At 40.1% G+C, this 23,932-nt stretch overlaps 1 protein-coding gene across 4 annotated transcripts in view; it reads left to right on the top strand.

The window, feature by feature from the left end:
- The window catches only part of LOC133634039 (septin-9-like), a 220,118-nt gene that overhangs the window by 125,581 nt on the left and 70,605 nt on the right, over window positions 1–23,932 (top strand). The window contains exon 1 of one of the 4 annotated variants that reach the window (XM_062026987.1): window positions 13,311–13,473. The exons of the other annotated variants lie outside the window; for them this stretch is intronic. The gene's annotated coding sequence lies outside the window, so the exon portion shown is untranslated. Of the gene's footprint in view, window positions 1–13,310; window positions 13,474–23,932 lie in introns of those variants that run through there. 4 annotated transcript variants of the gene reach the window in all.

Here is a 23,932-nt window from a genome sequence, read left to right as displayed (position 1 = left end):
CTTGAATAAAAAATAAAGTAAAACAATATAAAAACAGTTACATAGAAACTAGTATTTAATAAAAATGAGTAAAATTAACTGTTAAAAGTTAGTACTATTAGTGGACCAGCAGCACGCACAATCATGTGTGCTTACGGACTGTATCCTTTGCAGACTGTATTGATATATATACATATATATATATATATATACATATATATATATATATATATATATATATATATATATATATATATATATATATATATATATATATATATATATATATATATATATATATATATATATATATATATATATATATGTCACAGATTGTCCATAACGAACACCATGTTCAAACATAAGGGTGTCCATATGTGCACTTGGCACCAGGACACCCTAGGCCGCAGTTCCATGATCGACTTTGTAGTTGTGTCGTCGGATTTGCGGCCTCATGTTTTGGACACTCGGGTGAAGAGAGGGGCGGAGCTTTCTACCGATCACCACCTGGTGGTGAGTTGGCTGCGATGGTGGGGGAGGATGCCGGACAGACCTGGCAGGCCCAAACGTATTGTGAGGGTTTGCTGGGAACGTCTGGCAGAGTCTCCTGTCAGAGAGAGTTTCAATTCCCACCTCCGGAAGAACTTTGAACATGTCACGAGGGAGGTGCTGGACATTGAGTCCGAATGGACCATGTTCCGCACCTCTATTGTCGAGGCGGCTGATTGGAGCTGTGGCCGCAAGGTAGTTGGTGCCTGTCGTGGCGGTAATCCTAGAACCCGTTGGTGGACACCGGCGGTGAGGGATGCCATCAAGCTGAAGAAGGAGTCCTATCGGGTTCTTTTGGCTCATAGGACTCCTGAGGCAGCGGACAGGTACCGACAGGCTAAGCGGTGTGCGGCTTCGGCGGTCGCGGAGGCAAAAACTCGGACATGGGAGGAGTTCGGGGAAGCCATGGAAAACGACTTCCGGACGGCTTCGAAGCGATTCTGGACCACCATCCGCCGCCTCAGGAAGGGGAAGCAGTGCACTATCAACACCGTGTATGGTGAGGATGGTGTTCTGCTGACCTCGACTGCGGATGTTATGGATCGGTGGAGGGAATACTTTGAAGACCTCCTCAATCCCACCAACACGTCTTCCTATGAGAAAGCAGTGCCTGGGGAATCTGTGGTGGGCTCTCCTATTTCTGGGGCTGAGGTTGCTGAGGTAGTTAAAAAGCTCCTCGGTGGCAAGGCCCCGGGGGTGGATGAGATCCGCCCGGAGTTCCTTAAGGCTCTGGATGCTGTGGGGCTGTCTTGGTTGACAAGACTCTGCAGCATCGCGTGGACATCGGGGGCGGTACCTCTGGATTGGCAGACCGGGGTGGTGGTTCCTCTCTTTAAGAAGGGGAACCGGAGGGTGTGTTCTAACTATCGTGGGATCACACTCCTCAGCCTTCCCGGTAAGGTCTATTCAGGTGTACTGGAGAGGAGGCTACGCCGGATAGTCGAACCTCGGATTCAGGAGGAACAGTGTGGTTTTCGTCCTGGTCGTGGAACTGTGGACCAGCTCTATACTCTCGGCAGGGTCCTTGAGGGTGCATGGGAGTTTGCCCAACCAGTCTACATGTGTTTTGTGGACTTGGAGAAGGCATTCGACCGTGTCCCTCTGGAAGTCCTGTGGGGAGTGCTCAGAGAGTATGGGGTATCGGACTGTCTGATTGTGGCGGTCCGCTCACTGTATGATCAGTGCCAGAGTTTGGTCCGCATTGCCGGCAGTAAGTCGGACACGTTTCCAGTGAGGGTTGGACTCCGCCAAGGCTGCCCTTTGTCACCGATTCTGTTCATAACTTTTATGGACAGAATTTCTAGGCGCAGTCAAGGCGTTGAGGGGATCTGGTTTGGTGGTTGCAGGATTAGGTCTTTGCTTTTTGCAGATGATGTGGTCCTGATGGCTTCATCTGGCCAGGATCTTCAGCTCTCGCTGGATCGGTTTGCAGCTGAGTGTGAAGCGACTGGGAAGAGAATCAGCACCTCCAAGTCCGAATCCATGGTTCTCGCCCGGAAAAGGGTGGAGTGCCATCTCCAGGTTGCGGAAGAGATCCTGCCCCAAGTGGAGGAGTTCAAGTACCTCGGAGTCTTGTTCACGAGTGAGGGAAGAGTGGATCGTGAGATCGACAGGCGGATCGGTGCGGCGTCTTCAGTAATGCGGACGCTGTATCGATCCGTTGTGGTGAAGAAGGAGCTGAGCCGGAAGGCAAAGCTCTCAATTTACCCGTCGATCTACGTTCCCATCCTCACCTATGGTCATGAGCTTTGGGTTATGACCGCAAGGACAAGATCACGGGTACAAGCGGCCGAAATGAGTTTCCTCCGCCGGGTGGCGGGGCTCTCCCTTAGAGATAGGGTGAGAAGCTCTGCCATCCGGGGGAAGCTCAAAGTTGGACGAAGTGGCTGGGGAGAGGGAAGTCTGGGCTTCCCTGCTTAAGCTGCTGCCCCCGCGACCCGACCTCGGATAAGCGGAGGAAGATGGATGGATGGATGGATGGATATATATATATATATATATATATATATATATATATATATATATATATATATATATATATATATATATATATACATATACATATATATATATATATATATATATATATATATATATATATATATATATATATATATATATATATACATATACATATATATATATATATATATATATATATATATATATATATATATATATATATATATATATATATACAAATATATACAAATATATATATATATATATATATATATATATATATATATATATATATATATATATATATATATATATATATATATGTATATATATATATATATACATATATATATATATATATATATATATTAATATATATATATATATATGTATATATATATATATATATATATGTATATATATATATATATACATATATATATATATATATATATATATATTAATATATATATATATATATGTATATATATATATATATATATATATATATATATATATATATATATATATATATATATATATATATATATATATATATATATATATATATATATATATATATATATATATATATATATATATATATATATATATATATATATAATGTAAGAACCAGAATATTAATAACAGAAAGAACAACCTTTTTGTGTGAATGAGTGTAAAGGGGGGAGGGAGGTTCTTTGGGTTGGTGCACTAATTGTAAGTGTATCTTGTCTTTTTTATGTTGATTTAATAAAAAACAAACAAAAAAACGATACGATAATAAAAAAAAACGATACCGATAATTTCCGATATTACATTTTTTTTAAAGCATTTATCGGACATCTCCACCGACAACCGAGCAGTAGTGGTAGCATTAATTAATGGCTAATTATGCCCGTCAGAATGTGCTACCTATGGTACATTTTTAGTCTACGTTATACATTTTTGTTTTTGCCCTCTTTTTGTGCCCTTGTGTCTACGATCCTTTCCATCCCTATCCTTTCCATCCTTTGTAACTGAGCTACTGTGTGGAACAATTTCTCTTGTGGATCAATAAAGTTTGTCTAAGTCTAAGTCTAATACCCATTCAACAGTGGGAGCCTTTTTTGATATCTAAATAGTCGTTTCGAAACTTAAGGTAGCATTGTTTTGATGCGGTAGCGTAAATCTATAAACACCGCTATCGCATTATGGAAGCGGTAGTTTTTTCGATGAAGCAGTTCATTTCGACAGAATACCGGCTGCACCTTGCCCCTTGCCTTTATGTGATAGTACGGATGCCAAAAAGATTTAAAAAAAATAAAAAATTCTGATTGCGTCCGTTCACCCCCTCATTGCCGAGCTGAATCCGTCTCCACTAGGGATGTCCGATAATATCGGACTGCCGATATTATCGGCCGATAAATACTTTAAAATGTAATATTGGAAATTATCGGTATCGGTTTCAAAATTATCGGTATCGGTTTAAAAAAGTTAAATTTCTGACTTTTTAAAATGCCGCTGTGTACACGGGCGTTGGAAGAAGTACAGAGCGCCAATAAACCTTGAAGGCACTGCCTTTGCGTGCCGTACCAGTCACATAATATCTAGGGCTTTTGACACACTCACAAGTGAATGCAATGCATACTTGATCAACAGCCATACAGGTCACACTGAGGCTGGCCGTATAAACAACTTTAACACTGTTACAAATATGCGCCACACTGTGAACCCACACCAAACAAGAATGACAAACACATTTCGGGAGAATATCCGCACCGTAACACAACATAAACACAACAGAACAAATACCCAGAACCCCTTGCAGCACTAACTCTTTCGGGATGCTACAATATACACCCCCCCCCCCCACCTCAACCCCGTCCCCCCAACCCCGCCCACCTCAACCTCCTCATGAGCATGTCCCAAATTCCAAGCTGCTGTTTTGAGGCACTTTAAAAAAAATAATGCACTTTGTGACTTCAATAATAAATATGGCAGTGCCATGTTGGCACTTTTTTCCATAACTTGAGTTGAAGTTGTTCTCTTATTTTGGAAAACCTTGTTACATTGTTTAATGCAACCAGCGGGGCATCACAACAAAATTAGGCATAATAATGTGTTAATTCCACAACTGTATATATCGGTATCGGTTGATATCGGTATCTGTAATTAAGAGTTGGACAATATCGGATATCGGCAAAAAAGCCGTTATCGGACATCTCCAGTCTCCAGTTTATGTTGCAAACTACGTTGTTAAATGGAATTGTTTGGTGGCTGAACGTGCTTGCAGCCATGGAAGTGAGTAAAGAGGCCACTTTTGAGGGCAATGAGATGCACCATCACACACATGCTGTCTCCATTTGCACCACAGGGGAGCACCGCTGCCTCAGCGAAAAAAACCCAACAGGAAGTCTCTGACAGACGCTGCTATCTTCCCTGGAGATATGCTTGCTGTGCCAGATGTTCCTCCTCTTCCCTCCTTCTCCATTTCTGCTCCTCACCCGTACCGACCTCTCCCACCAGCTCCGCCTACTTAATTTTATTGTTGTTTTTTTATTGTATTTTTTTTTTCCTGACACGTCAAGCCGGAAAGTGTCACCGGCCACTCGGCCCAGGTGACCATGTGTGCTCTTCTCTGGTTGGCTGTGAGCTAGCTGGGCCAATACTGGAGTCTGGTGGCATCTGTGTATATTACACCCTCTGCAAGCCAATCATTCCTACTTTGCACAGCGAGGAGATTACTTCATTAGAAAAACATCTGACTCCTAGTTGACATTTGTCGATGGAAAATGGAGATCCATCGCTCCTCACCATCTGTGAGTGCTTTTCTTCTCCCGTCTGCCTCTCAGGGTGAACCAAGCCCGCATCCAAATTCAATTTATTTACCATAAATTAGTTCAAAGCTGTGCTTCTTCGGCTCTTACCAGGACTAATAAAGTAACTCTGACACGTTTGATCTTTAGTTCCCACAAGGAAATAGTAAGGTCAGACCCTGGTGGTCATGAGTTTTGTGCTGATAACACTAATAATTGTTTCTTGAGAGCTTCAATGGGAAATATTTTGCTTGGTAAAAGCAGGATTTATTGTGGGAATATACATTTTACTGCTGGTGGGGGGTTCAGTGTCACTGGACATTAAAACTGTCTTTGCCCCCTTAACTCAATTGTCTCAAGTTGTTGCTTGAATAAACCTCCTCAAATAATAATAATATAGATCAGACCTGGGCAAATTAAGGCCCGGGGGCCACATGCGGCCCGTTAAGCTTTTCAATCTGGCCCGCCGGACATTCCCAAATATTTTTTTTAGATCTTTAAGATGGAAAGTGTAGCTGCCATTATGATGTGAAGTGAAGTGAATTACATTTATATAGCGCTTTTTCTCAAGTGACTCAAAGCGCTTTACATAGTGAAACCCAATATCTAAGTTACATTCAAACCAGTGTGGGTGGCACTGGGAGCAGGTGGGTAAAGTGTCTTGCCCAAGGACACAACGGCAGTGACTAGGATGGCGGAAGCGGGGATCGAACCTGCAACCCTCAAGTTGCTGGCACGGCCGCTCTACCAACCGAGCTATACACATGATGTGCAGTGATGTTTTCTAATGACCGTAAGTCTTAAACTATACAAAGTATTTTAATGGTTGGAATCTGCGCTTTTGGATGATATACCAGTTACTATGGTAACCTAATTAGTTACTATAGTCATCTAATTAGTTACTATGGTAATCTACGTCACAGCAGCTCAGACGAGGCACCAAGCAGTGTGGGCGGGAAGCGTTTCCACAGACGCGGAAGGAGATTTTCACAACAAAGTTCTAATGCTTAGTGATATATCAGATTGTAGGTGGGGTTTATTTTGTACCATTCGCGTTCATCATCATCATCGGCATCCTTCCGTCTCGGGAGACGATGGGGTAGATCCAAAAAGGGGGTGGGTCTCACTGCGAGATGGCCCCTGGCACCCGTTTCTTTCGCCAATCGGATGGGCTTAGAACCGGTATCTTCTGGAGTGACCTCTCCAGTGGACCTCTCCAGTGGATCTACACGGCCTGGGCATGGAACTATGGAGGGCAAGCTGTTGTCCAGGCGTTCATATTTCACTGTTTGTTGCATTTTTGTTGCGTTTCACTTGATTGTAAAATATGTCGATCGAAAGGGGGTATTTTGTCAATATTCAGTGTTTTATCGTTCATAGAAACATGTAAAACTCCATTATGTTTTTTAAGGCGGTCTGTCATGACGTTTTTAGCATTCAATCAGACATTATTGTGAGGTTTTGTATTAGTGTCCCTAAAAATAGATATACCGGCCCCCAGACACATTTTTTTCTCTAAATGTGGCCCCCGAGTCAAAATAAATGCCCAGGCTTGATATAGATCCATATAACCGTCAGCCATCTATATACTGTAGAACAGTGTTTTTCAACCTTTTTTGAGCCAAGGCACATTTTTTGCATTAAAAAAATGCGGAGGCACACCACCAACAGAAATCAATAAAAAACTAAACTCAGTTGACAGTAAAAAGTTGTTGTCGCAATTGTTGGATATGACTTTAAACCATAACCAACCATGCATCACTATAGCTCTTCTCTCAAAGTAGGTGTACTGTCACGACCTGTCACATCACGCCCTGACTTATTTAGAGTTTTTAGCTGTTTTCCTGTGTGTAGTGTTTTACTTCTTGTCTTGCGCTCCTATTTTGGTGGCTTTTCCTGTATTGTTGGTGTTTACCTGTAGCAGTATGATGTCGTCCTTAAACGCTATTCCCCGCATCTGCTTTGTTTTAGCAATTAAGACTATTTAAGTTGTTGCCATCCTTCTTTGTGGGGACATTGTTGATTGTCATGTCATGTTCGGATGTACTTTGTGGACGCCGTCTTTGCTCCACAGTAAGTCTTTGCTGTCGTCCAGCATTCTGTTTTTGTTTACTTTTTAGCCAGTTCAGTTTTAGTTTCGTTCTGCATAGCCATCCCTAAGCTTCAATGCCTTTTCTTAGGGGTGCTCACCTTTTGTTTATTTTTTTATTTTAACCTGCACGCTGCCTCCCGCCGTTTCCGACATCCACAAAGCAATTAACTACCGGCTGCCACCTACTGATATGGAAGAGTATTACACGGTTACTCTGCCGAGCTCTAGACAGCACAGACACTCAACAACAACACATCATTTGCAGACTATAATTACTGGTTTGCAAAAAATATTTTTAACCAAAATAGGTGAAATTAGATAATCTCCCATGGCACACCAGACTGTATCTCACGGCACACTAGTGTGCCGCGGCACAGTGGTTGAAAAACACTGCTGTAGAATATGCGCAAGTACTTGAACATTTGACAAAACTGTAAATCTAACCATCATTTTTATTACTTGGCTAAAACTCCCAAGAAGTCAGTGAAGTTTGGAATAGCTTTGCTCGGCCTTGACTTGTGTGAAGTGGGAAGTGTGAAACGTGCTCTATTAGCTTGAGATCAGGCCACCACATGCAACCTTTGATGAATATTTCCTTTATTTGCCTCCAGAATGTCCTGATTTGGTTTTCATAATATGATTAGGACCAGTGTTTTCTTGCATTTGACTGAATGTGACTACAGAAATACAAAACCCAAAACCAGTGAAGTTGGCACGTTGTGTAATTCATAAATAAAAACAGAATACATCCATCCATCCATTTTCTACCGCTTGTCCGTTACGGGGATGATTTGCAAATCCTTTTCAACTTATATTCAATTGAATGCACTGCAAAGACAAGATATTTAATGTTCGAACTGAAAAACAGTCCGGGTATCTCCGTTGTGGTATTTTAGGCTTCATAATGCGCCACACATTTTCAATGGGAGACAGGTCTGGACTACAAGCAGGCCAGTCTAGTACCCGCACTCTTTTACTATGAAGCCACGCTGTTGTAACACGTGGCTTGGCATTGTCTTGCTGAAATAAGCAGGGGCGTCCATGAAAAAGACGTTGCTTGGATGGCAACATATGTTGCTCCAAAACCTGTATGTACCTTTCAGCATTAATGGTGCCTTCACAGATGTGTAAGTTACCCATGCCGTGGGCACTAATACACCCCCATACCATCACAGATGGTGGCTTTTGAACTTTGCGCCTATAACAATCCGGATGGTTCTTTTCCTCTTTGGTCCGGAGGACACGACGTCCACAGTTTCCAAAAACAATTTGAAATGTGGACTCATCAGACTTCAGAACACTTTTCCACTTTGCATCAGTCCATCTTAGATGAGCTCGGGTCCAGCGAAGACAACAGCGTTTCTGGGTGTTGTTGATAAGTGTTTTTTGCTTTGCATAGTAGAGTTTTAACTTGCACTTACAGATGTGGCAACAAACTGTAGTTACTGACAGTGGTTTTCTGAAGTGTTCCTGAGACCATGTGGTGATATCCTTTACACACGGATGTCGGTTTTTGATGCAGTACCGCCTGAGGAATCGACGGTCACAGGCATTCAATGTTTATTACGCTCACGTGCAGTGATTTCTCCAGATTCTCTGAACCTTTCGATGATATTACGGACCGTAGATGGTGAAATCCCTGAATTCCTTGCAATAGCTCGTTGAGAAATGTTGTTCTTAAACTGTTGGACAATGGGGTAGGGGTAGGGGATAGCTGGGGGTGTATATTGTAGCGTCCCGGAAGAGTTAGTGCTGCAAGGGGTTCTGGGTATTTGTTCTGTTGTGTTTATGTTGTGTTACGGTGCGGATGTTCTCCCGAAATGTGTTTGTCATTCTTGTTTGGTGTGGGTTCACAGTGTGGCGCATATTTGTAACAGTGTTGAAGTTGTTTATACGGACACCCTCAGTGTGACCTGTATGGCTGTTGAACAAGTATGCCTTGCATTCACTTGTGTGTGTGAAAAGTCACAATTATTATGTGACTGGGTTGGCACGCAAAGGCAGCTACCTTAGCAATATTGTTGTCTGGGTGGAAATCGGGAGAAATTCGGGAGAATGGTTGCCCCGGGAGATTTTCGGGAGGAGCACTGAAATTCGGGAGTCTCCCGGGAAAATTGGGAGGGTTGGCAAGTATGACTGGGAGACGCAACTGCTCTGTACTTCTCCCTACGTCCGTGTACCCCTCCGTACAGCGGCGTTTTAAAAAGTCATAAATTTTACTTTTTGAAACCGATACCGATAATTTCCGATATTACATTTTAAAGCATTTATCGGCAGTCCGATATTATCAGACATCTCTATGGTTAAGAAACGCTGTCTTATATGGTTCACTCATACAGTCAGCTATAAAAAAAAACTAAAAAAAAACACTGTTCCTCGGCACATGAGTGCGCCACCATGAGAGATAATCAAGTGTGCCCTGGGAAATTATCCCTTTTCTCTTTTAAGCTGCGCAAAAATTATTATTTATTTACCACAAATAATGTCTATCTGTGTCGGCCCTGCGATGAGGTGGCGACTTGTCCAAGGTGTAAACCGCCTTCTGCCCGAATGCAGCTGAGATACGCTCCAGCACCCCCCGCGTCCCCGAAAGGAACAAGCGGTAGGAAATGGATGGATACAATGTATTCATTCATTTGTCTATGCTGGTGAAGCATTGTGACATACATAACTATTCAATACACATCCGCCAGATGGCAGGAAGCACATAGTTACTCTGTGTATCCACCTGTTGCCCTTGATACAACAGAATAAGTAATGACTTGGTGTGCTGGGATATGTTTCTAATATGTGGCCATGTCTCAGTAAAAGTAGGGAAACACTGTAATATAAACCACTAACGTGAATAATGTAAACCAGTGACTTATTAACTCGTATGTCGGGGCCTGAAAGTAAGACAGCTGGTCAAAACATTATATCAAATTACCGTAATTTCCGGACTATAAGCCGCACCTGACTATAAGCCGCACCAGCTAAATTTAGGGGAAAATACAGATTGCTCCATATATAAGCCGCACCCGACTATAAGCCGCAGGGTTTTGATGTGTAATTACCGTAGTATATAGGGGGTTCCTGCTATCACGGAGGGGATTGTCGGGACAGAGATGACTGTTTGGGAACGCAAAGCGTCCCATTTATTAACAATAAATCTTTCAATCATTCAATCAAACTTTCACATCTTTGACATGGCGAACAGCATTCGTGCAGAGTACAAATAATACAACGGTGCAAAGTAATACAAAGTGCTCGCCTGTACGTTATCAAAATAACCAGCCTACCGGTATATGAAGTCAGTCTTTAATCATTGTGTCATCGTCTTCCTCCTGCGTACTAAAACCACCGAAATCCTCTTCGTCGGTGTCGGAGAAGAACAGGCCGTAAATAAGCCGCACCCTTGTATAAGCCGCAGGGACCAGAACGAGGGGAAAAAGTAGCGGCTTATAGTCCGGAAATTACGGTATTGTATATATTTGTTTTTTTTATGTTGAAATAAACATATTTTGATATTTAAGATACAATAAATACTCAATTCACAGATGTAAGTGAAATCTCAAAATACTAATTTAGCGCCGTTTTGATATCTAAATGTACTTTTATTCATTACTTTTATATCGTTATCTAAAGGTATGTATGTAGTCGTCATTGCCTCGTCACACATGTAATTATGTGGTTTGTTTGAAAAACAATATAGGCTAATATTAAAACAAACAAAAAGTGAAAGTGGGTCACTAATTACAAGACCATGGGAAAATGTGGGTCCACAGTGGAGAACCCCTGATTTAAACCAGCATGCAACATGGATTAATAACATCAATAAAATGCACTCAAGGCCACACCTGTTCACCGGCACCATCTAAACCGATGCAATTCAAGAGCGCTATTAACAATCTCTGACTTTTCAATTTGATATTGTGTTTATTTTTGTGGTTATAGTTGCCTGTACTCTGGAGGTGGTTCTTATATTTTAGAAAGTGTCATCAAAATAAATTACCGTTATTAATTAATACATCATTGTGCAAGTCAAACCTGCGCAGTTGCAACTCAACACTTCGCTTTTGCAGTTTTTCATGTCACGGTTGTTTTGTGTCCAATTTTACGGCCTATTGACAGTGAATAATGTTTTATATTTTAGCTCATTTGAAAATGTTTTGTCCTTAATTAAGCCTTTTCAAGCATAAAAATGGTTAAATTGACTTAAAATAACAAATACAAATTACTGTACCGCATTGCACAGCAGCTCATCATCATCATCGAACAAGTTGCAGTATTTTCAGAAGTTAACGCTTGTTTAAGAAGTGTGTGTGAGAGAGAGTCAATAATACTGTTCAGTATTTAGGGATGAGTACCGAATGTTGTACTTTTACAGATTTCAACCAAAGTCTGTCTTTACTGCTGGGTACCAAGTCAAGTAAAATCAAACGCTGTCATATTTCAATGTATTTGTTGCACGTGACGTCGCGTCTGGTGGCCGCCTCGACACCGGCTCAAGCATGTGTTTTATGCCACTCCTTCTTTGTCTCATTTTGTCCACCAAACGTTTTATGCTGTGCGTGAATGCACGAAGGTGAGCTTTGTTGACGTTATTGACTTGTTGGAGGGCTAATCAGCCATATTTGGTCAGTGCATGACTGCAAGCTAATCGACGCTAACATGCTATTTAGGCTAGCTGTATGTACATATTGCATCATTATGCCTCATTTGAAGGTATATTTGAGCCCAATAATCTTCTGTGTATTTAATTTATATTTGCATATCTCAACACACATTATCTGTATGTAATAATGGCTGTTGTTCCAGACAACAGCAAACATTACCCAGCTTGCAAAGATCGTAATAAATCCATTAGAAGAAGACAGCCTGCCGTTTCCTTTAACTTGGACACACACATCTATACCTTTGGTAATTCTAATCCAGTAATTTCCAGGGTTTAGGAAGCCTCCGTTTTACTAATGTTTTCCAATGTTGTAAAAATGTGTAGAATAAATATTAAAATTTCAACATTTCTGTCAACGCAGATTTGCATCAGCCTGCGACACATAGTCATTTTGATAGTAGGCTATTATAGCTAATGTGTTGATTGATTGAGAAGTTAATCGACATCTTTAAGAATTGAATCCATGTAATGCTTTAAAAAGGCAAATGAATGGCACAAAAAGCCAAAAGGCTTGTTTCCATTGTGGACCATTAAATATTCATCATATTTGATACATTCAATAATAAAAGACAGATAACCTATGACATGTATATAAAAAAATTATGTTAAAAAAATTGATAAATGATGTACATATATACAGTATAGACACTTACGTCATGTGTTGCCTTCATTATAAGACTTATACAGATTTGTTTTTTGTATTTTTGGTATAGTAGTCATTTTGATAGTAGGCTAATATAGACACTTACAGTACATCATGTGTTGCCTTCATTATAAAACTTATTTGCGGCTCCAGACATTTTTCTTCTGTCTTTTTGGTCCTATATGGCTCTTTCAACATTTTTGGGTTGCCGACCCCTGATTTAGGGTAAGCATCCACACAGGAAGTGCAACCACCACTTCACATGTTTTCTTCTGTTTTGTTTTTAAGGATGCTTGAATATTTTAAGCTGGTTTGCCATACTTTTCACTTTCATTTTCGCACACACAGACACACACGTGTAAACACACACAGAAAAGTCTGAGGGACTGAGCAGATGAACACACACACACACACAGACAGACAACTGACACACACATTAACACACTCTTGCTGTCCTTCCTTGTGATTAATGTAAAACTCACAAACACACACACACACACATGCACACACACTTTCAAACACAAACACACACATGATTTGTGGCCTTCATCCACAATGTTCCCCATTCACTTTCTTTGAATGAGGGGTGTGGCTCCAGAGTATAGGCCTTCCTTGGCCACTTGGGATGGCTGTCACATGACCCCGCAGTGTGTGTGTGAGGGGGCGGGGCCTAAGGCAGCCACAGTCAGTCCAGTCTCACCACCAGCTGGAGCTTGTGATTGAGGAGTGTGTGTAAGGAGAGTGTGAGAGGAAGAACAGGAGAGGGAAGAGAAGAAGAAGAGCAGGAAAGGGTTGGGTGAGTTGATGCCGCACGTGTTTTTGTTATTTCTGGGGGTCTTTAAAACTCCCAAGATGGGGGGGATTTATTCGATTGGGGAATGGAAGAGGAGAGCTTGGTGCTTTGAGGCGTTGCAGCGGGCTTGTCAGGTGTCTGCCGTGGGGAAGTTTTGGAGGAGTGTGAACTTGGAGATCAGTAAAAAAAAAAATTAAAAAAAGTGTCATGTTTTGCCTCGCTATCCATTCCCATTGTGTGTGTGTGTGTTTTTTTTCCGTTTTTTAAAAAAAAAAAGGGGGTCACAACCAGCACTCCCCCGCCTCCCGCCAACTCACCCCCCACGCCCCTTCCCCCTTCCCATTGTGTCTTCATCTGCAGCACATGCATGGATAGTCACTCTGCTTCTAAAGTTGTGCTTTAGTCCAAAGAGTTGTGTCCAAACTTTAATGCAAAATCAAAGGCTGTGGGGATTCCGTTGATTATTTAGTAAACAGGATAAAGCCAACCCATGTAGATTTGACCATGAATTGATTAACGTGGACCCCGACTTAAACAAGTTGAAAAACTTCTTCGGGTGTTACCATTTAGTGGTCAATTGTTCAGAATTTGTACTGTACTGTGCGATCTACTAATAAAAGTTTTAATCAATCAATCATTGCTCAGAAAAAAAAGAAAAAAAACCCAGACAAAGCGTATTAATATTAGTGTTAGTATAAATCTTTCAACTTTAACTACTTTTTTCCTCTTTTTGTTACATTTTGCTGCTGTTTTCTTGTTTTAATTCTCGTTCCTCCTGTGCAACACTTGTGATGATCCTGCTCTGGAGGGTGCAACCAAACTTGCTTTTGATTTGAAAAGTTCAGGAAGAGTTGATTGGTTCAAGCAGGTCAACAAATGAGGTCCCTGTCTATTTCTATGGTGTTGCACCATCGTCATAGTCTAGATCAGGGGTGTCAAAGTCATTTTAGATCTGGGGCCACATGGAGAAAAATCTACTCTCAAGTGGGTTGATAATAAAGACAATTTCAGATTGTTTTTTTTGTTTAAAAATAGAAAAAGCACATTCTGAAATTGTATAAATCATAATGTTGTTATTTTTTAATATATTTTTTTACAATTACCTGTCGCGGTTAATAGTATATATACTTTATTTGTCGTTATTTATATTTTCTGATTAAATTATGTGATAATGTTCATCAGTCAACTTTTTGGTGTTAATTTTCAATCTATCATGATAAAAACAATTTATGAAAATCAAATTACAGGATGTTATTCATGTAGTTTGATCATTTTCCTCGACTGATGTACTAACAACATGTGGTTTATTTTGTACATATGTAGCATCATCTACAAAGATACAAATAATTGCTATTGCGACATCCAGTGGACACATTTAGAACAGCTGTTTCTTTCATTCAAAAAATTCAGGGTAATTTTTATACTTAGCAAACTCATCCTGCGGGCCGGATAAAACATGTTTGTGGGCCTGATCCGGCCCTCGGGCCGTTCGTTTGTCAGCCCTGGTCCAGAATGATCATATCTTTTAAACGTGTACCATCAATTGTGTTTACTGTCAAAAGTTAACTCACGTGATTAATCACAAAGTATTATGGCATTATATATCGTGTATATATATGCAGATTATCAATAATATTTATTGTGCTCCTTCACCTTGACCACAGATGGTTACCTGAAAGGCAGCACGGATGTTTATAGGGTCAGTGATCAGGTCAATGCATACTCCAGTGCAAAGATGAGTGAGGATGTGCTCGCTGGCACAATTCCCAGGACTTTAGAAAAAAATATTACCAAGATTTGAGCAAATAATTCACGTGCATTCAAATAAAACATTTACAAAAAAAATTCCTATATGGCATCCTGTCAATACAATTGCATTAGTGTCCAAATGTTGTGTTTTTAAGTTAATATAAATTATGCAAGGATATATTCCATTTACAGTGCACCCGGAAAGTAGTCACATGGCTTCACTTTTTCCACATTTTATGTTACAGGCATATGGAATAAATACATTCATTTTTGTCCTCAAAATTCTACAGACAATACCCCATAATGTAAAAAGGTTTTTTAGAAATGTTTTGCAAATTTATTGAAAATAAAGCACTTCACAGCTTTTGCCCAATACCTTGTTGATGCACCCAGCAGTTACAGCCTAAAGTCTTTTTGAATACGATGCCACAACCTTGGCACACCTATCTTTGGACAGTTTCACCCATTCCTCTTTGCAGCATCTCTGAAGATCCATCAGGTTGGATGTGAAGTGTTGGTTTTCATCCAGGATGTCTCTGTACATTGCTGCATTAGTCTAGTCAGGGAGGTAGAGTGGTCAGACGGAAGCCATTTCTTAGTAAAAAAAAATAAAAAATAAAATAAATTGCCAAAATGCACCAGAAAGACTCCCAGACCATGTGAAACAACATTCTCTGCTCTGGTGATACAACAATTAAACTCTTTGGCGTGAATGTCAGGCGTCATGTTTGGAGGAAACCAGGCACCAGTCATCACCAGGCCAATACCATCCCTTCAGTGAAGCATGGTGGTGGCAGCATCATGTTGTGGGGATGTTTTTTCAGCGGCAGGAACTGGGGGACTAGTCAGGATAGAGGGAAAGATGAATGCAGCAATGTACAGAGACATCTTGGGTGAAAACCAACACTTCTCATCCAACCTGATGGAGCTTGAGAGGTGCTGCAAAGAGGAAACGACCCAAAGATAGGCGTGCCAAGCTTGTGGCATCATATTTCAAAAAGACTTGAGGCTGTAATTGCTGCCAAATGTGCATCAACAAAGTATTGAGCTTAGGCTGTGAATATTTTAATGTACATGTGATTTTTTTTTAGTTTATACATTTTTAATACTTTTGAAAAATTGGGGAAAAAAAACATAACACATTGTTATTATGGGGTATTGTGTGTAGAATTTTGAGGACAAAAATAAATTCCAAAATGGAATAGGGCTGTAACAAAACAAAATGTGGGAAAAGTGAAAAAAGCGCTCTGAATACTTTCCGGATGCACTGTAATTTTATGCTATTTTATTTTGCGCTGTGCCTCTTCTTGCTTTCTTATTTTGTTGCATCTACAGTTAAATGACAAAAAAGTTTAATTTGAGTTTTTTTTTACACCAAGGAACTAAACATGCCCAAAAGGAGTAGGAAGAAACAGAGTTTATATAATGTCCATGTTTTACCAATGATAACCTGTTCACTTCTTGTATCTAACAAAGTGTTTAAAGTGTTTTAACAGACACTTCTATTTTGGAGAACTACTGCCATGTTGTCGTTTTGCTAAATTCTTGCCCTTGTTTTTGCTAAAAGGCATCCGAGCAGGCTCGTGCTTCCTTTGCACTAAGAAGCCACATGTGCATTTTCAGGAATAGTTTTAGTCTCACACTCGACTTGAAGAGACTTTAAATGACTCCGCAGTCTTCAAGATATCTGTATTCTGTTTAGCCTCACAGCAGTTTTATCAGCATGGGTGTCAATTAAAGCCACTCAGCCATTGTTTTGATTGTGCTAATCAGATTAGCTCACTGTTTGTAATCCAATCAACACAGTCACACAGTTCACTTGGATGGCCTGCAACCAGCATGGCCTGAACATTCTGGCTCGGATGACAAGACTGGTTGTTTTGATTATATTTTATTTTGTCAGCTTTATTATGTCCACTGGCGTGGAGGGTTTGCTTTGTTGGCAGAAATACGCTAAAACAACTTTCATGTTTCTCCATACATTCCACCACAAATGTTCTTGCTCACAAACAGTATAATGTCTGTGAATGTAGCTTGTTGTTAATACAGTAGATGGTATTGTAACTCTACTTTTTAACATAACTCATACGCAATAACTCACCTGGTCTGCCAGAGAATAAGAAGACACAGCAGGAGGTATCCGTGTTGCCAGTTTATTAACTTTGTCGCTATATTTAGGGAGTATTTAGACCCCTCTAGATTGTCTTTTTTTTAAAAAAGCAACTAAAACTATCGACAAATCCATCAACTTTTTTCTGGTCTTATTACTCTTGGAGGCTCTAACATCCTGTAAAAAAGCTCATTTATATTTTTAGACATATTTGTTTTGCTTTCCGTGTTTTTTTAAAATAATCTTTCGTCTCTTCCACAGCGTCCGTACAAATTACGTGTATTTATTAATATTGCTTTGATGACAAAACAAGCAACTTTAAGTGCAAAGTATCAACGTCCACGATTCCTCAGCCCGGCACCGGCTAGACCAGGGGTCGGCAACCCCAAACGTTGGACCAAAAATACAAAAAACTAATCTGTTTGGAGCCGCAAAAAATGAAAAGCTGTATATAAGTCTTATAATGAAGGCAACACATGACGTACGTGTCTATTAGCTATAATAGCCTACTATCAAAATGATTGTGGTGCAGGCTGAAGCACATCTTTGTTGACAGAAATGTTGAAATGTAATATTTATTTTACACAATTTTACAACATTAGAAACCATTAGTAAATCAGAGGCTACTCAGAAGGTGAGATAACTCCTGGAAATTACTGACTTTTAATGGCCAAAGGTATAGATGTGTGTGTCCAAGTTAAGGCTGTTTTCTTTTAATATATTCATTACAATCTTTGGCAAGCTAGGTAATGTTTGCTGTGGTCTGGAACAAAATGGCACACAAACAACTGTCAGAAATGCAGCCAATATTACATACAGATAATGTGTCATGAGACATGCAAAACTAAATTATATACAAAGAGGATAAAAGTAAAGGATATTAAATTAGCTCAAATATACCTAAAAATGAGGCATAATGATGCAATATGTACATACAGCTAGCCTAAATAGCATGTTAGCATTGATTAGCTTGCAATCATGCACTTACCAAATATGCCTGATTAGCACTCCAACAAGTCAATAACGTCAACAAAGCACACCTTTGTGCATTCACGCACAGCATAAAACTTTTGGTGCACAAAATGAGACATAGAAGGACTGGAAGACTTTACATGTAAACAAACTGTTGTGTCACAGTCCACACTATGGTGAGTTCAAGAACCGCCGAAATTATTTGGACAAAACGATGTTCACCAAATACTCTTATCAGTGAAGCGTACACAAACATATTAAACAGTGGGCTTTCTAACAATTGGGAATGTTTGTGTCATGTTTGTCCTCTAACAAAAAACATACTTAAACAAAACAAAAAAATTTCACCCATCTTTTTCTATTATCAATCGTTTTTTAAAAATGCTAAAGGGAGCCACTAGGCCGGCACTAAAGAGCCGCATGCTGGTTGCTGACCTCCGGGCTGGACGCTTTTTCACAAAGCAGTTACTGAAAGGTACCATGGAGAGTGATTTACCAGTATGGATGATACGCCACGGCAAAAATTCTAACGGTTAGTTTTACTGTTTCGAAGGATAATTATCATAACCGTGATTGAGCACGGTGATACTGATCATTTCGTAGAGAAGCCGCTTGCGTGCTAATCGCTAACCAGCAGCTAATACGCTGATGGCTTACAGCTAATGCGCTGATGGCTAGCGGGCAACTGCAGTGCTAATCTCTAGCTATCTTAATTGCTACCGTGAATACAGGACTTAATTATGTTTTTGCCCCTTGCCAACGACATATCCCAATTTAAACTTCTATAAAAACACATTGCTGTCTGAGCAAATAATATTTTATCTTTTGTCAACTTTATCTTCTTTTTTACTTTATTATTATTATTATTATTTTTTTATTGACATCCAGCATCAGACAATTACAATGGTTACATCATATTCACATACATCATATATCTGTTGTCTGCCCTAAATGTCAAAATATTTTTTGTTTATATCCCAACCATACCCCCCCCAAAAAAGAAAGAAACAGCAGAAAAAAATAAATAATAATACATTAATAATAATAATCAGAAATAAAATAATATAAACAGATACACACACATATATATATATATATATATATATATATATATATATATATATATATATATATATATATATATATATATATATATATATATATATATATAAATAAATATCATCTTTTTTAAGTACCGTAGGCTTTTTACGGCAGAGTGATGAATGTATGAAGATTCTTACGCAGACGTGTCTACAAGAAGGAAAAAAACCAATGTGACGTCGCAAGTGAAGCACACTGTCTTGCTTTTTTAAATAGTTTTATTAAGAAACACTCTAAAACCTTCAAAAATTGAAATGGAAAAATATAATCATGTTTATACACTCAAATAACAAAATTAGGCTCCGAAGAAGACATCACGTTCCAAGCATTGTAACGTTCACAGACAGCTACAATTGACAACAACAAACACATGCTAACGTTTAGCTTACCCTGTTATCTGTACCTTAGCTCTGGACAGCTTTCCACAGTCTCCACTTTGCTGCAGTTTTCTATTTTCTTGCTGCCCTTAGTCTCCTCTCCTCTATACCATCGGTCATCAGAGGAGACCCTTGTTCTGCTCCGTTGTTGTTAGCCTGACCCAGAACTGTGCAGCATATGAAGGTGTACTATTTGGTGCTGTTTCAAGCTTGGCAGAGGACTTTGCTGAGAGAGGGACAATCATCTCCAAAAATAGAATATACTTTTATTTCAATATTTCAGCATAGTTCTACATAACCCTAAACCAGTAAAGTTCGCACATTGTGTAAATCGTAAATAAAAACATAATACAATGATTTTCTAATCCTGTTCAACCTATATTCAATTGAATAGACTGCAAAGATAAGATGCTTAACGTTCGAACTGGAAAACGTTATTTTTTGCAAATATTGGCTCATTTGGAATTTGATGCCTGCAACATGTTGCAAAAAAGCTAGCACAAGTGGCAAAAAAGACTGAGAAAGTTGAGGAATGCTCATCAAACACTTATTTGGAACATCCCACAGGTGAACAGGCTAATAGGGAACAGGTGGGTGCCATGATTGTGTATAAAAGCAGCTTCCATGAAATGCTCAGTCATTCACAAACAAGGATGGGGCGAGGGTCACCACTTTGTGAACAATTGCGTGAGCAAATTGTTGAACAGTTTAAGAACAACATTTCTCAACGAGCTATTGCAAGGAATTTAGGTAATTCACCATCTACTTCCGTAATATCATCAAAAGGTTCAGAGAATCTGGAGAAATCACTGCATGTATGCGGTACGGCATCAAAAACCGACATCAGTGTGTAAAGGATATCACCACATGGGCTCAGGAACACTTCAGAAAACCACTGTCAGTAAATACAGTTTGACGCTACATTTGTAAGTGCAAGTTAAAACTCGACTATGCAAAGCAAAAGCCATTTATAAACAACACCCAGAAACGCAGTTGTCTTCGCTGGACCCAAGCTCATCTAAGGTAAACTGATGCAAAGTATAAAAGTGTTCTGTAGTCTGACGAGTCCACATTTCCAAATTGTTTTTGGAAACTGTGGACGTTGTGTCTTCCGGACCAAAGAGGAAAAGAACCATCCGGATTGTTATAGGCGCAAAGTTGAAAAGCCAGCATCTGTGATGGTATGGGGGTGTATTAGTGCCCAAGGCATTGGTAACATACACATCTGTGAAGGCGCCATTAATGCTGAAAGGTACATACAGGTTTTGGAGCAACATATATTGCCATCCAAGCAATGTCTTTTTCATGGACGCCCCTGCTTATTTCAGCAAGACAATGCCAAGCCACGTGTTACAACAGCGTGGCTTCATAGTAAAAGAGTGCGAGTACTAGACTGGCCTGCCTGTAGTCCAGACCTGTCTCCCATTGAAAATGTGTGGCGCATTATGAAGCCTAAAATACCACAACGGAGACCCCCGGACTGTTGAACAACTTAAGCTGTACATCAAGCAAGAATGGGAAAGAATTTCACCTGAAAAGCTTCAAAAATTGGTCTCCTCAGTTCCCAAATGTTTACTGAGTGTTGTTAAAAGGAAAGGCCATGTAACACAGTGGTAAAAATTCCGCTATGCCAACTTTTTTGCAATGTGTTGCTGCCATTAAATTTTAAGTTAATGATTATTTGCAAAAAAAAAAATTGTTTCTCAGTTCGAACATTAAATATCTTGTCTTTTCAGTCTACTCAATTGAATATAAGTTGAAAATCATTGTATTCTGTTTTCAGTTATGAATTACACAACGTTCCAACTTCACTGGTTTTGGGTTTTGTAAAACAATGAATGCAATTGATGTGCTGTGCAGAGAGTTTATAGTTATTTCTCATTTCTAACTCTTGTCCCTAAGAATGTTGCGTGTCATTAGAATTATTCGGCCCCGGAGGCTAAAATATCTGCAAAGAGGAGAAGCTTTAACATGTTTTACAGAAAACAAGCAGGCCGCCCCACAGCACCGTGCGTCTCCCTGGTCCTTCAGCGTAATTGCATCCATGTGTGGAGAGTCTCACATGGCCTTGTCCTGTTCAGGGAGAGAAAAATGTGCCAAGGTATTGGAGAGTAATAGAGTACAGTATATCGCTGCAGAGAAGAGACCATGTCAGGAACTGCCTGCCAGTCGCACATCCTGTCAAAGAGTTCAAAGATGGTGGCCGGACTATTACTAGAGCGATGGATGCTTACGCTGGTTACTGGTTTACCTGCTTTTTTTAAAAATATAATATCGTCTCATGAACGACAGGAAAATTTATTTGGAAGAGTGAAAGCAACCTTTTAAATGAGCATTTCTACAAGTAGTTAGCTCTTGTGTCAAGATAGCAACAATCTGTTTTTCTTCTGCTCCTGCACTCGCTTGGATAGCAGTCGTAGGTCATTTGGCAAAGGTTCACGCGAGTAATTCAAGATGAAATTTCATTGAGCATTAACCGCCTTGGTCGTATACTTTTGGAGAGACGAAGTTGGAGTTCTCGCCGGAAGCCTGTAGGCAGTTTTCCACTCCCTGAGCCTTTTGCTCCCTTACATATCAATTATCCTGGGAGCCTCAAATAATTCATAGTGATCAATGACAGACTTCAATTACGTCTGGAGTCCTTGAGGTAGTTCTGGGTGATAGATGGGGGGTGAAAGTTCATTGCGGTATAAATAGACACACACCTGTCTTATGTTTGTATCATTGGAACAGCCAGGACCAAGGATAAGGGGACGGCTTTTAGATTGTTGGCTAGCGCGCTCGTCTCTTGGACCGTGGACCCTAGTTTCATCCCCGGGGAGCGTTAAGGGGGCGGATCCAGGCGGGCCACACAAGTTCTTCTCTTAACACCCTTGTGAGGCACATATCTTTTAAATTGTAGGACCTCGGGGTTACTCGACTGTAGAGGTGTCTCAGTAAATGTCATACAGTATTTCAGATGCTTAATAAAGCAGCTTATTGTACATAAAGTTTATTTGATGTCATATCTATCATGTGAAGCCAGGTTCCATTATGATGATATAGTGTCAGATAGTGGGAAGAATAACCTTCTGCAAGCCTGACGGCTTGTTTTCTACTTCATATTCTTGATGTTTGTGTGATTTACTGTTGAGCTATTTGTCGTTTTAATAGTTCCCCTTCTGGCGGTACCGTGTGACTTCCCCCTCCATGTGTCTCGCATATGAATGCTGTTGTCAGAGAGCGTGCAGAAAGTTGCTTAGATCAGGAGGTGGTAGGCTGACACTCTCACTTCTGTGCTGCCTTTTGTTGGACCAATTCCCCAGGCCATGTTTACATGATGCGGTTTAGCTAAACATTTCAAGCAATGTGCTTGTTTCGACCATTTGTTTACAGATTTTGAACCGACAAACAAAGTTGAAGTTTTAAAAATATAATCATCGTTCGGAACTTCTGTTTGCTTGTAAGTATCACATTGAGCAGAATAAGGTAGGTAGGTAGGTAGGTCTTTATTGTCATTGCACAAGTACAACAAAACTTTGTTTTCAGCACAAACCCGTTCAAGATTAGACGAACAAACAGTGTACAGGGTTACAGAACAGGAACGCTGATGGGTCGCCACACGGCACCCCGTAAAAGATGGGAAGAAGGTAAACGCTGGGGAAGGATGAGTAAAAAAATTCAATGTAGACTGGGCTCCTAAGGGGGCCCAGTCTGGAGTGGGAAAAAACCTCCATAGCAAAGCACATATACATATTACAACGTACATCTCGAGACTAGCAACAGAGGGGAGGGAGTGGGGGCCATGGTGGCAGGCTGCAGCTCTTCAGGCGCTGCCCATCCGTCCATCACTCCTAAGGGATTCGTATCAAGGGCATTGGATGGGGGGTGGAGTATGTGTGTGTGGTGTATATTTATATTTATATAATGTTTCCAGGTAGAGTTGCTATAGCTGTCGCCGTGCCCGTTTTCTTTGGATATCAAAATAGTTTGAGACTGAATCAAGAGCGCCTCTGCTGGTGGCGTCAAAGTAGTGCACTCAATCGTGCTTTATTCGCCCGAAGGCATAATTACTGAACAGTCCCACACCGTCGACATGATCCATCAATTAATCGACCAGTCATGGTTAATGCCAATGTTAAGACTGCATTACAGTCAAATGTGAACAAAAAAT

The sequence above is a fragment of the Entelurus aequoreus genome, linkage group LG18, assembly GCF_033978785.1.
Source record: "Entelurus aequoreus isolate RoL-2023_Sb linkage group LG18, RoL_Eaeq_v1.1, whole genome shotgun sequence".
NCBI classification, from domain to species: Eukaryota; Metazoa; Chordata; class Actinopteri; order Syngnathiformes; family Syngnathidae; genus Entelurus; species Entelurus aequoreus.
This window is presented reverse-complemented; position numbering and strand designations above follow the sequence as displayed.